Source organism: Panthera onca, chromosome A1, assembly GCF_046562875.1.
Source record: "Panthera onca isolate mPanOnc1 chromosome A1, mPanOnc1 haplotype 2, whole genome shotgun sequence".
Classification (NCBI taxonomy): domain Eukaryota; kingdom Metazoa; phylum Chordata; class Mammalia; order Carnivora; family Felidae; genus Panthera; species Panthera onca.
In genome coordinates, this window is record NC_138339.1 from 134,594,943 (window position 1) to 134,609,654 (window position 14,712).

Here is a 14,712-nt window from a genome sequence, read left to right on the forward strand (position 1 = left end):
TCAGCAGGCCTGTGAGTCATCAACCCTTTCTGTCTGGAATTGGGCCAAGTGCTGTGACTACGGGGCTGTGCTAATTTACTTGGCCCTGAAGCCAGACCTGCAACACCACAGGTGTTTGTGTTTGTTCCTGAGGTAGCATCTACTTTGACTTTGCACGGAATATGGAGACATTAGGCATCCCAGCACTTGACGTCAAAGAAGAAAAGGGCAGAAACACAGAACAGCACCAGCAGAGCAACAGATATCCTCACTCTGTCTTTACAGCTATCCCCACCACTGGCAGAAAACCCTTCCCTCATAGACTGTGAAGGGCAAGAACAAGGTGGATTCACCTACTCTGCAGCCTATCCCAGAGGAGGTGCTGTCTCCTTGAGCCAGGACCGAGAAAAGCCAGCGGGAAAAATACAGAACAGGAATACCTTGGGAAGAGGTGGCTTACCGTTCCATAAACAGGGTCAGTTGGCTGTATCGTCTTAGCCACATGAGAAGGAACCAGCTTGCCTGAAGTCCGATTTCAAACAGGTATCACCGGAGCATGGCTGAGGAATCCTGGGAAATGACAGCTTCCTGAGTGAGGAAGAGAAGGGAGATAATATTCACTGAATAGCTGCATGACAGTGACAGTGGTCATTTAGTTAGGACATAGGCAGGGACTCCATGCAAAAATTATCTCCTTTAGTTGCGTGATAACCCTCTCACAGACACTGTGTTAGTTTTCTTCTAGGGCTGCCATAACAAAACAGCACAGCCTGGGCAGCCTCAACAACAGAATATATCTGCTCTCAGGTTTGAAGGCTCCAAATCCAACATCAGAGTGCCAGCGGGCTGGTTTCCTCTGAGGGCCATAACGGAAAGGGCTTTTCTAGGCCGTTCTCCTTGACTTGCAAGTGTTCACCCTTTGGGTGCCTCTTCACACAGTCCTCCCCTGTGCATCCCTAAAAGTCACTTTTGTGGGTCCAATTTCCTATTGTTTTAAGGACATCAGTCAGACTGGATGAGGGGCCCACCCTGATAGTCTCATCCTAACTTAAACACCTCTTTAGAGGCCCTGTCTCCAAACACAGTCCCTCAATGTATGAATTTGCAGGGGCTGGGGGAGGTGGGATACACAATTCAGCCCCTAACAGGTACCGTGATTCCTATCTTACTGGTGAGGATTTTGAAGTCTGTTGTGTAACACAGCCAATAAATGGAGGAGGCAGGATTTGAATTGGGGTGTGTGTGACATCAAAGTCTGTAACCTTCACCCTATGACACTGCCTCTGAAAGCTGATGAGTAGCGCCTAGATGAAGTTAAGAGCGACATCAGCTTCAGTATTTACAGGCTACGGATACGTCTAGAAGGTATGATAGGCGACGTACTGAGAAGCTCGCTTTGAAAGGAGTAATACGTACAAATCCTGCGGTTGTGGATTAATTTACATTTTGTTCCTTTGTTACTATAGAAAATTTCTCCAAGCGACAGAAAAATCTGTAATCCACCCCTGCACAGGCACATACCTGCCCTGGCTAATTAGGTAAGACACTGTTCCAAGCTATGCTCCTAATTAACAGGGTGCACTGCTTATGCCAAAACACAGGCCCAGTCTCTCCTGCAGTTTGTAACCCATCTGGTCTCCAGGCCCACACTGCCAGTGTCCGCTGTGGCTGCTGTCCGAACATCACCCTCTTCCCACGTAGGGTGGGAGGATGGGTTCATGGAGGGTAAGGAGTCAACAGCACTCAGCCAATCTTCTGGACTCTGTTGGCATGCAGAGCCAGTTGCCTCTGGTGACTAATTACACTTGCTTTTTGCAGGAGGATTAATTCCCTTTTCTGGAGAGTTTTTCCGATTTCTGCTATTAAAAAGCAAATCTCAACAATTCCCCTAGCTCAGAAGGAATGGAGTCCAGTTCAGGGTGGGTCATCACTATCGTCAAAATCCATGGCTTGAAAGAGAGGATGCTTGCACGTAACAGGAAAGGTGTGTGTGTGTGTGTGTGTGTGTGTGTGTGTGCATGCGCGTGTGTGTGTAGATGCATGTAATATGCACAAATACGAACATGAACCTAAAGTTTGTAATAATTACGATTTTTCTCCCTAAGGTGACTATATGTCCCTTTTCTCATGGTTGCCACCTATTTCAAAAAACCTACTAAAATAACTGTACAAGCAACTCAGATACTGCACGTTTTAGATAATAACACATTCAAAAGAAAGGAGCAGATAATTGGAGACATATTCACAATTAGACATAACTCTCTTCAAACAAAGAACGACCCCCCAGTTAATTAATGTTTGTCAAGCACTTTAGAATCATACAATTCAACAACCTAGACATTCCTACCTAAAGGTAGGGACACAAAAGGAGGGGAAAGCAGCATAGACTGGCTCTGGGTCTGTCTTGCTCAGTTATTCATCAGATTTACCAGAGATGGGGGCTAAAAACCACACACACACAAAGTAGCTGGAACTAAATTTCCTTAAAAGCTATTGCTCTGTCTCTACCTCTCATTTTTCTTTATGAGTGAATGGGGAATAATTCTCCTGCAAATCATTTCACAGGAGCAAGAACATCAATTCTTAATTATTAATATCACAATTTGTTATTTATTAAGCATCAACAGTGCATTAGATGTTGTACAAAACACAGATAGCTCAGGGTCTTAAATCAAGCCGATTCACTCAGAAATGTGGGTCTTTACCCTTTTTTTTTTTTTTTTTTTGGTTGGGATTTGGGCACTGAGCTGGATAATGAGATGCCGCCTGCCTTGGAGGAAAGTGTCTTTCTAGCACTTAGGTTTTATCTCTCACCAAATAAGAGCACAGTATTTGCCTGAGAATCAAAGATTCCAAACTAGGGAATGGACCTTAAAGGACATCACAGCCAGTGGCCCCTGAGCTTGCTGACCATGGGTCCACCTTAGTTTAAACATGCACCCTGTTATTTTTACAGATTCCCTTATATGTTATATACATACACTATTACATCAATACATTATGATCATTACAGAAACCTACAAAATAAGAAAAAGTTTAAAAGATAAGATGTAGATAAAATGCTTGAAAATAACTTTTTTATTGTATTTTATTAATAGGAATAAAGAATTCTGCTCTCACTAAACAGATGCCACAGCTGATAACAGTTCTTTACTGAATAATATAATTGAATAGGAGTCATTATTTTTTCTTTGTCTCATACTTTGTGATACAGGGATTTGGTGTGGTGTAACTTTTCTGACTGCCGCTGCTTGGAAAGATGCTTCTCAAAAATACTTCCATCCAAATGGGGCAGGCGGGGGGGATGATGCATTGCTGGTCGTGCTTAGTAAATCATGGAAACTTTTTCTTTTTAAAGTAATCTCTACACCCAACGTGGGGCTCGAACTCACAACCCCAAGATCAAGAGTGGCATACTCTACTGACTGAGCCAGCCAGGAGCTCCCCTCATGAAACTTATTTTTTAAATCATCCACCAATTATGTGAAAGCGTTTGTAGAAATATGCTAGTCAATTTCAGTTTTTTTCCTACTCTGTCATTTGTTCTTGTCAACAAATTGGAATTTACTATATTTTTATATGTTTAATAAAGGAGTTCAAAATACACAGAATCCTTCGTTTTTAAATCAGTTTTGAAATTCTATTCCTATGTTTCCTAAGTTTGAGATGTTATAGCTTTTTAAAGTTTACAAACTTCTACAGCTTTGGCAACAAAAATAACATTAATGATGCAAACGTTTCCAGCCATTATTTTTAGAATGCATTCTCCATAGCATAAGTTCCTTTGAAAAAGTAACTGATTTCTTATTTTCAGAGGAGTCAGTTATATTAGTTGACTGATTAAAAGCTTCACTTAAACCCCACTCTTTCACTGACTGAGTGATCTTAAGGAAGTCACTTCACCTTCTGTGCCTCAGTTTCCTCATCTGTCAAGTAGAGTTAGTTCCTACCATCAAAGACTGCATGAAGAGTCATTAACTTAACCCATATAAAACAGAACAATGCCTGGTTCATACTAAACTTTATATAAGTGAAACATACTAAGTGCATTTAGTTTTTTTAATAGGCTCCACGCCCAACGTGGGTCTCGAACCCATGACCCTGAGATCAAGAGTCGCATGCTCTACTGACTGAGTCAGACAGGCACCCCGAGTATGTTTAGTTTTTCACAAATTTCTGCCAAGAGCCCTACTACCAACAGCTACTTGTCATCACAGGAGGTCAGTATAATTGGACACATGTCTTTTTGTAAAAGAAAAATGTACAATTTTGACTATGCTTTAATTATTTTGACCTAAGAATGCCCACAAACTTCTCTGTGACACAAAAAAGTTGTCATCGTTATTCCCCATTTCATTCAAAATATGATAAAGCTTCTGCTATTTGCAATTCTATTATTTAAGATAACACAGTCCATAAATTTCTCTAACTGGGCACAATCAACTACAATATATGGAAACATGCCAGTGCGGATGAACGAAGGAAGGCATGGCCGCGAGCTTCAGTGTTGAAGGGCTTCTGCTCACTGCAGTATCAGATGGGACACCTCAGATGAGACAGAGATTGCGTGCTTCACTAGACACTAAATATTAGTAAGCTTTCTTCTTCTGCTCCTGCTTTTTTTTTTTTCCTTTTAGATAAAATGTAAATGTGAAGGAAATGTCCTCCTTCTTCGGCCCTCCACTGTGGAGTCCAGGGATCTGGTCCAGTGGTTTCCCGACAGAGATTCTCCAGATTGCACCCAGAGCTGCTGAATCAGAGTCTCCGGTTAGGCCTGCTTCTCGTCCAGCTCCCAGCCTGCATTAGTCTGACAACCAGATGACTATCTGATCTTCCCACAAGGGAGGCTCCCTTACCAGAGCCCTGATAGATGGCCATCTTCTTGAACCTTTCTAATGACAAAGAGCTTAATCCTCCCAGGGCAGCCCACCTCAGTTTTAGAGTTCTGTGATGGTCAGAAAATGTCTTCTCCCATGTCCCTGTCATTCTATCTTGTGTGATTATTTTGCTCTCTGGTGTCACACAGAAAATGATACACAGCGTCTCCTCTCCCATTCCCCCGACTCCGCCCCTGCTCCTCCATAGACCCTTCAATCAATCCCCATTTGACTTGTTCTCTGGGATATCCTGCCATCCCACTTCCCCTCCCTGGCTGCTCTCCTACTTGGAAATGTTGCTTAATATCCCCTATGTCATCAGACCAGGTCAGGATGCTGTGGGTGGGTGACCTCCTCAGATTGCTGCTGCAGTGGCATCATCAAGGCCAAAGGGATTCATCATTGCCAGCTCAGGCTCACATGTTCTCACCATTTGGGTGCTTCATGTAGATGCAGTACATACATTCATTGATAATAAAAATACCTTTCATAATTGAGTGGAAGCATATTCCAACCTTCATCAAGACATTCCCTGTGTCTTCATGTATAAAATATACTGGTCTACAGTGCAAAGCCCTGAAGATTTGATATTGTCTACTTTGTGTCTCTCTTTAGTCTTGTTTCATGCCGTAAGAAATATGGGATGGAGACAAACAGTGAACTAGAGTCAGGGCAGCTGGTACCACCTAGGCCCAGTTCTACTACATCAGTTTTAGCAGTTTTAACACTTACCCTTTCTACATCTTTCTATGCTCATCAGTGGAATGAGAATATGAATGCCTGCCCTTCCAACCTGAGAAAGTTTTAGCAAGAATTAAATGAGTTACAAATTATAAAAGCCTTTTAAGTAGTTTAAAAGATAATAATAATAATAATAATAATAATATAATATTATTATTATGCAACCTGTAGGCACTTAATAAATATTAATGGAGAAATGAAACAGACAGACAAATGGTAGAGAGCAGGCTGAATGATGGAAAGAAGGGAGGATCAGAGAAAAGATAAGAGATAACAACAATTCAAGCTCTTGGCACCTTAAGCCAGTGTCTGTCACCGATGGTAACACAGAAAGAATCACGATGCTTTAAGTCCAGGGCACTGTTTAATAAACGCAGGGCTTAGTTTCTGGTGAGGGATCATCTCACCCAGAATTTCTGTAGCTCCATGCAGTTAATGAGGCATCTAACAGCACCTGTTCAGATTTTACCCAGGAAGAAATGTAATGGGTAGGACACAGGAGGTAAGACACAAGGCTCACATTCATCAATGCACATTGCTGGTTTTCCAGGGACAGCAAAATATTTAACAGCTGAGCAGCAAATCTCATTTGACTGTTTAAGTAAAAGGTAATGATTAATATCAAGCTAAAAGTGTGTGCCTTTCTACATTTTTATTAAATAAAACACACTAATGGCATATGTATGAAATAAAACTGCATTTTCAACAAGGTTTTCATTCTCCTGTGAACTAAGCATCACAGGATACTTGGTTCTATGCGTTTAGTCATCCATCCATTTATTCGAACAAACATCTCTTAAGTGAATATTATGTGCCAGGCTTTATCCCACCCAGAGCAGGACTAAAAGATGAATAACCTCAGAGTCTGAGGACTAGGGCGGAGCAGGAAGGAGAAAGAGACACACATGCACGTGCTCATGAGCGCGTCCACGCACACACACACACACACACACACACACACACAGAGAACAATGTAAATGCAATACGATGTGATAAAACACAGACTGAGTCAGCATGCAGCAGGCTCACGGGTAATCTTAAAGCAGCGAATGAGTCAGGAGTCAGCTACAGATCAGAGAAACTACACTATCTTGTTTAAGGAGCAAGAGATTTAACACAGGGAACTAGGTGCTAACAAAATCATGGAAAGGTCAGGAGGAGCACTGGGTCCATGCTGAGCCTGGACAGCAGTCCTAGAAGGATACTGCAGAACTGCACCCCAGGGGGAGCTGCCCTCTTGGCCACCTTCAGGAAACAGGAATCCAAAGACCCCAATGCAATGCTGGCTCCAGAAATGCACCTCATTAGCAGCTCTCCAGAGATGATAATTGTTCATTCCTGCTAAATCCTTACTGGGAGATAGATAGAAAGATAGGCAGGCAGGTAGGTAGGTAGGTAGGTAGATAGACAGAAAGATAGACAGATGATTTATAGATGATAGATAATTAATAGATAGATAGATCGATAAAGGTCTAACAGACCACCATAGCTCTTGCCATTTAACTCAGTTCTGAACTTAAGTCTTACATAAATGCACCTGATTAGCAGAGCCTGAAATCACATCTGGACCCCTAACTGCAAAGGAATCTCTCTGTAGCTTTAGCAGTCCAGGAGCACTGAGAGACGGTGTGAACAGGTGTGAGTGTGCCCAACTAGCACACTCAGCCCAGCGGAGAATGTAAACATGGACAGATCACAGGGTGGAGAAGCGGAAGGGCTGCAGCTAGGAGGCTCAGCATGTGCGTGAACCTAACCAGCATTGGAAGTATGTCCCGGACGAGCTATGAATAGGACCAAGGACAGCATTTTAAATGTCACCACCTTTTTGGTTGTCATCGTTACTGACATGTTGACACTAAAGTCAAATCCACATGAGTGCAGTGTTCTGGTGGAGTAAATAGGAACTTGGAGTCGAGACACAGCAATGTTCTTCCTAGCTCTGCCACTTACAGTGTTCCTGGGATGTCACTTAACACCTCTGGCTTCATTTTTGCCATCTGCAAAATAGGGATAATTACCATGATCCTTTACTAGTAAGTCAGGAATTAATAAGAAACACAAACATCAAAACTCATCATCTTGGTGGGAGTCCTTTTACACACACTAATTGGATATTTATTTAATGGGGGGGGGGGGGGGAGGGGAAGCTTCCCAGCATTTGCAGAAACTTTCCTAATAATACAGTATTACAATTTTGTTTGGATACTGTTAGAATAATGGATGTCCAATCAATATTTGTTGATACGAAATAAAAATGTAAGCATCATGGAATTCAGTTTTCCTTGGAAACGCAGAGCTCTTCCCAGCTTTCCTCTCGTGGCTGGTCGTAGAAACCTTCCCCAGCACTGCACACGTTGACTGGCAAGGTAAATAAATGAGGGAGCCAGAGCTTTGCATTGTTTACCGAGCCTTGCGCTCGGCCAAGGTGACTGCCTGGCAAGCGGAGTAGTCTTCCGTTACACAGTTTTCATGAATATGTAATTCATCTGGTCGCAATAGATGTATTTCATGCCATTTGGAAAGCCACATGTTCTTTCCTTGCAATAATGGCCTCCTCTACCCCTGTGCAGAGACGAGGAGGGGGTTCAGCAGCTGTTGAAGGTCAAGCTACCACTGAGTTACCGAGTTACAGCACACAGACGGTGGAGACCATGTGGCATGTAAATCACCTGCAGCAGCACGGGTGACGTCAGATGGCAGGGAACTTTAAACACCTCTCTCTCCCTCTCTCTCTCTCTCTCTTTGTGTCCCCCTGCCCTTCCCCCAGACCAAGAGGAAAGGGGAATCCAAGCAAGCTATAAGAGATGATATACAATCAGATAAGCTTTTAAAACAGGTGACGAGCAGAGAAAATACAGCGAAACATGAACTGACAATACAATTTCACTGGATTTTCTGTCTCACCATCTGCATCTATGTGACAGTCAGTGAGGAAGAGAAAGGAGACCAGTGTGAAACCAGGAAGCCACAAATAACCCCAGAATTAGACCCTGGTAGGTAAAAGCTGGGAAGAGATGTCTTCAAAGCGACCATCTACCTCTCCACTGTGGAAGGAAAGAGTAATTCTGAGTTGTGAGCTTTCCCTAGAGGAATGGAGCTAGTAACATAAGTCACTGCTGTGTCTCTGTTTCTTCATTTTCACACACACACACACACACACACACACACACACACACTGAAAAAGAAAGAGAAATTTCACAAAGATGTCCTATGCCTTAACCAATTAACAATTACAAAATAAGAAATATGACAATCCTATAATTGAATTGTCACCAGCAGTACAAGAGGGCAATGTCAAAGTTTTCTTGTCCTTATAATGAGATTTTCCTTATATTAAATGTCTTTTATTCCATCTAGCTTATGCCAATTACTCCTGTCTTGTCTCTCTAACTAATGAGAATAACTGATCCCCACATACTTCCTATCTGCCAAAGTGTTATTATCCTTTAGTCTTCCTTTTCCCCAGAAAGTAGCTAACACTCTTGATTTTATAAAGAATCCCTTAAAATTGATTACCATTTCAAGAAGTTTCTTTGGAATTTTGGCCAACTTAACTTACTGCTATTAACAGAATGAAGTGTTTAAGTGTTAAGAATGCTTTACGCCTGCAGAGTAACTAACACAAATGGGTGGTTTATATGGCTAGGTTAAGCTGAGATTTCTTTTTTTTTCCCCCTCTGCTTTAATGTTTTTAATGTGAGGCAGCCATCGAGAGTTTGTATAGAGCTATGAGAAGACGGTCGTGGCCTTAAGGGGTGGTCCAAATGTGGGTATCACAGAAGAATGGCACCTGTGACATCAGCTGAAATACTGTGTTTAAAGGGTTGTTATAAGGACTTAATAAGGGCAGAGCAGAAATTGTGGGTATAGAAACCCACACAGGAATTACGGGAACAAAGACCATACAGAGCTAGGGAGCCCAGCAACATGGCAGGAGGCCTCGGGTTGAACCTCACAGGCCATTCTGCCAGCATTCTCTGGTCGTCTCAGGACTCCTGGCCCTGCCATGAGTGCCTTCTCTGGGGCAGACACCCTTCCTCAGCAGGCAGGAGTCATGCAGATATGGCTTGGTTCAACGGGATACCAGCAAGGCTCAAGAGCATGACTGTCAAGTTTACCAAGGGGGCCCATCTGCCCTTATCAGCTAGAGAACACAATTTCTCTGGCTTACTGTGGGGGGGGATGGAGGAGTCAGCCAACTCCTTCAGGGCTAAAGAAGAACATTCTCCAGCTTCTCCAACCAACAACCCAGGCAGGATTCTCAAAGCGGGAGAAGACCCTGAAGATTTCTTGCCTAAATGTCCAAATACAACATCGTATTGTATTCATAGTCTCTGGGTAATTGCTCTGCTTTTTGCTTCATTTTGCCTGAGCAGTCTCAGTGCCCGTGAAGTGCCTGCAGTACGGGTGGAAGCTTCCACAGAGGCAGTACATAGTGGACACAAACGATACCTTTGCCAGCTGAAATTGTTCTCATTCTCTCCAAGCTGCGTACAGAAGACAAAACACAAAAACACCTGCCTTATTAATTATTCTAACCATTTGCCAGTTACTTAGGTTTTCAGGAAATCGATACGTGTTTTAAAAGCACATTCGTGTTAAACACCCATGTAAATGGAGCGCAGAAATGAACCGAAAAGGTGCCGCGTAGGATGCTCGTTCATGGAGGCAGTAGTTCTTCCCCAATGTCAACGATTTCACCCAACGGACGTTAAACTATTACCAAATCGTCTTCCCTCCCAGGCCTCAAAGACAGATGTAATTTCATACAGCTCTCAGACTTGATGGCTAACCGCAATAGTGCTGAACACAACATCTGGACTCACTACAGGAAATCATTCCCTTCGTTTTGAGAGCCGGGCGCAAACCTGAGGGAGCGGCACATAAGAGCTTCTGCTAGTAAAGAAACGCATTACAAGGGTTTTCTATGAAGCGAAGCAGGAGACGGACAAGAGCGAAAACTGAACTTCAGAGAACATCCTCCTGCCATCAAAGTGGTCATCTACTTGGAATGCGTAGATTTACAAGATGGTAGAGCAAGAGATACAGAACACGGGATTTTTCACTCTTTTTTAAAAGCAAATCGCAAACACTTGGAGAGCCTGGGTGGCTCAGTCGGTTGAGCGTCTGACTTTGGCTCAGGTCATGATCTCACGGTTCCTGAGTTTGAGCCCTGCATCGGGCTCTCTGCTGTCATCACAGCTGTGTGCATGCATGCACACTCTCTCTCTCTCAAAAATAAATAAACATTTTTTTTAAAAAACACACAAACACTCTTATGATTGGCCAAAATCATGCACGGTACCCTAAAAAGGATGATAGAAAAATTGCAGGGTAGATTTTTAATAATAATTGTATTTGCAACCTTGGTCCTATCCCAACAAGTTTGAGAGAAGGTTGACCCAAGTCCCCAGGCTAGAGACTGTGGAAATCCAATATATCTCTACATATCTGGCTTAGAGAGAGGGTTTTACAGTCAAAAAATTACTCTTTTCAGCCTCTACCAAACTGATGTTCACTCTGAGACTTCCTGTGATCACACTTTTTATGTTAGTAGCCCTAACATAGAACCTGAATCCTTCTCAGAGACTCCACTTGTCACTTGTCCCCTCACCTTTACCACCTCTGCCAACAAGTTTTTGCTAGCAGAAACTTCACTGAAAAGGCGGGAGCCACCACATGGCTGTGATGGGGGACACGTTTTGCAGGCTGTCACATCTTACACTGTAAGAAAAGCACTTGAGAAATGCTTAGCTACCAGCAATTTCTTAGTGGGTGTAGCCAACCTCACCATTTAAACTCCCACGGTTTTGCTGATTCTTCTCACTACTCTCCCTTCACACCTGTTATGGGTTGAATTATATCCCTCAAAAAGATATATTTGAGCCCAAACCCCCACCATCTGCAGACGTGACCATCTTTAGAAATAGAGTCTTGGGGAGCCTGGGTAGCTCAGTTGGTTAGGCGTCTGACTCTTGGCTTCGACCCAGGTCATGATCTCACGATTCTTGAGTTCGAGCCCTGAGTCAGGCTCTACGCTGCCAGTGCACAACCTGCTTGGGATTCTCTCTCATTATCTCTCTCTCTCTCTCTCTCTCTCTCAAAATAAATAAACTTAAAAAAAAAAGAAAGAAAGAAATAGAGTCTATGCAGACGTAATCAAGTTAAGATGGCGTCATTAAGGGTGGGATTCATCCAATTTGACTAGGGTCCTTATAAGTAAAGAAGGGGCACAAAGGCACACAGGGAGAATGCCTTAAGACCACAGGGTAGAGATTCGAGGGATGCAATCTGCAGCCACAAGCCAAGGAACACCACAGATCTCCAGCCACTGCCAGAAACTAGGAACAGGCACAGGCAGATTCTACCCAGAGCTCCATGAGAGAACATGGCCCTGCTGACACCGATTTCACAAGTCTCACCTCCAATACTGCGACAGAATAAATGTCTGTTATTTTAAGCCCCCCCCACCCCAGTTTGTGGTATTTTGTTACCTCAGCCCTAGGAAAATAATACAACACCTTCCCCGCCCCCCCCCCCTTCTCTCTCTTTCCCTCCCACATTCTCGGCAGGGATACTTAGCATCTCTTTTATTATCTTGACACCTACCCAACTTTGACCCGTGGGCAGCTAATGAATGTATTTTCTTATTCAAGGCAGGCTCCCTCCCAAAGGTGCCAGCGGTCATGAAAATATTGTTTTCTCCACTAGCTATAATGTATTTAGATTATAAAAACAATCCAAGCGCCCCCATTAGATTTAGGGGTCAAAACAAACTAGCTGCTGCAGACCCTTTTGCTTCGTAATCATTGACAGCTTTCTGGTATGAGTAGGGACGAAGACCTGCATGCTTGTTAGAGCCCACAAAGCTGGTGTGAACTGGCATCTCCTTCCCTCTGCCTCATCCCGGACTGCTCTCCCATTTCCGCTCTTCGCATTGATCATATTGGCCTCTTTCAGTTCCTTATTTTCCACACAGCATGGACTCTACTGCTCCTGCTGCCTGGAACTCCTTTCTCCAGACCCCTGTCCCAGCCCCTCTTTGAGCAAATGCCTAGTTACTCTCTGATCGCAGCTCAACTGTAATTTCCCGTGAGAGGCCGCTCCTGTTGCCCTGGGACTGAGTCACATTCCCCAATTACAGACCCTTATGGCACCCACTGCTTTTCCTTAGTAATGTTTACTAGTTTTTAATTACAATAGAAACTCTTTTGATTGAGCTGGGGGCGGCGGGGGGGGGGGGGGGGGGTGGGGGGGGAGAGGGTTGAATTTACTGACGTTTTCAAATCCATCTGTAAAACGTATTGACTGATGGCCCAAAGCATGATAGATGCTTGTGGCTTCTGTAGCCTAATACCCCCATCCCTTCTATCCCCGCCAACTGAGAGTGGTTGTTTTCGTTCCCTAACCTGTTTACGGCAGTTGTACTTGGTGACTATAATTATGTAGTTTAATTAAATATCACATCAACTAATCAAATATGAACATAAAAAGAGAGTTGCCATTTCTTTGAAAACTAAGTTACGGGGTGCCTGCGTGGCTCAGTTGGTTAAGCATCCAACTTTGGCTCACGTCATGATCTCACGGTTTATGGGTTCAAGCCCCACATCAGGCTCTACACTGGCAGCTCTGAGCCTGAAGCCTGCTTCAGATTCTGTGTCTCCCTCTCTCTCTCTCCCCCCCCCCCCCCTTCTGCTTGTGCTCTCTCTCAAAAATAAATAAATAAACTAAAAAAAAAATGTTAAATGCTTTGAAAAGACTTGAAAAAGCTGGGAGGAAATTGCTCTTAGATTAGTGACAGGTAAGACAAGTGTAAAGGACCAGAGGAAAAAAATAATAAAAATTTAAATGAACTCAAATTATTTTGCAAGTGTCTTTAAGTTCTCCCTCTATATTAAAGTATCTGAAACTGAAAATTGTAGATGATATGCATTTGAGTAGGCTGTATGCAAGAAGGGTGGCCCTATCAAATTTGGCAAATAAATGTTCATTTATGTATTTTAAGTAAAAAATAAAAGTTTCACATATATATATATATACATACACACACACACATATATATACATATATACACACACATACATTTACGATGTGTATACACACATATATGTATACACACACATATATAAATGTATATATGTAAATATATATATATGAATGTATACATATACTTATGTGTATGTGTATATAAATACACATCTGACCCTTCTTGAACAGCATGGGCTTGAACTGGGTGGGTCCACTTATACACAGATTTTTTTTTCAACACAGTGAAGTACTGTAAATGTATTCTCTCTTCCTTATGATTTCCTTTTTTTTTTTAATGTTCATTTATTTTTGAGAGAGATAAAGTACAAGCAGGTGAGGGGCAGGGAGTGAAAGGAAGAAGATCTGAAGCAGACTCCACGCTGACAACAGAGAGCCCTATGTGGGGCTCCAACTCACCGACCGGGAGATCATGACCTGAGCCGAAATTGTATCCTTAACCAAATGAGCCACCCAGGTGCCTGCCCCTTGTGATTTTCTTAATAACATTTTCTTTCCTCTAGATTGCTTCGTTGTAAGAATACAGTAGATAATGCATATAACATACAAAATATGTGTCCATCCATTTTTATGTTATCAACAAGGCTTCCAATCAACAGTAGGCCATAAATTAGTTAAGTTTGGGGGGAGTCAAAAAGTTATACATGGATTTATGAGGTGTGGGTGCCCCTGGCCCCCTTGTTATTCAAGGGTTAAATGTATATGCACGTATACACACACACACACACACACACACACATATTTAATGATTTCCCACTTTAACTGCATTTTCCAATTACCTAATAATCTACTAGTCTTGTTCTCACCAGAGCAGAGGCCTCTTACAGTATGTATTTACTGTTGTGGTCATGTGATTAATATTCATCTCCCCCACTTGATGGTGAGTTCCATTACAACAAGAAGCGTGTCTTTATTTTTTTTTTTTTAATTTTTTTTTTAATGTTTATTTACTTTTTTTGAGACAGAGAGAGCATGAACGGGGAGGGTCAGAGAGAGAGGGAGACACAGAATCTGAAGCAGGCTCCAGGCTCTGAGCTGTCAGCACAGAGCCCGACGTGGGGCTTGAACT

The 14,712-nt window shown here is 42.8% G+C and overlaps 1 long non-coding RNA gene across 6 annotated transcripts in view; it reads right to left on the bottom strand.

Moving 5' to 3' along the window:
• LOC144617182 (uncharacterized) overlaps positions 1–14,712 on the bottom strand; it is a 185,032-nt gene that overhangs the window by 121,301 nt on the left and 49,019 nt on the right. For all 6 annotated transcript variants that reach the window (XR_013557367.2, XR_013557365.2, XR_013557366.2 and 3 more), the window contains exon 4: positions 440–567. This is a non-coding gene — a long non-coding RNA (uncharacterized LOC144617182). The remainder of the gene's footprint in view (positions 1–439; positions 568–14,712) is intronic.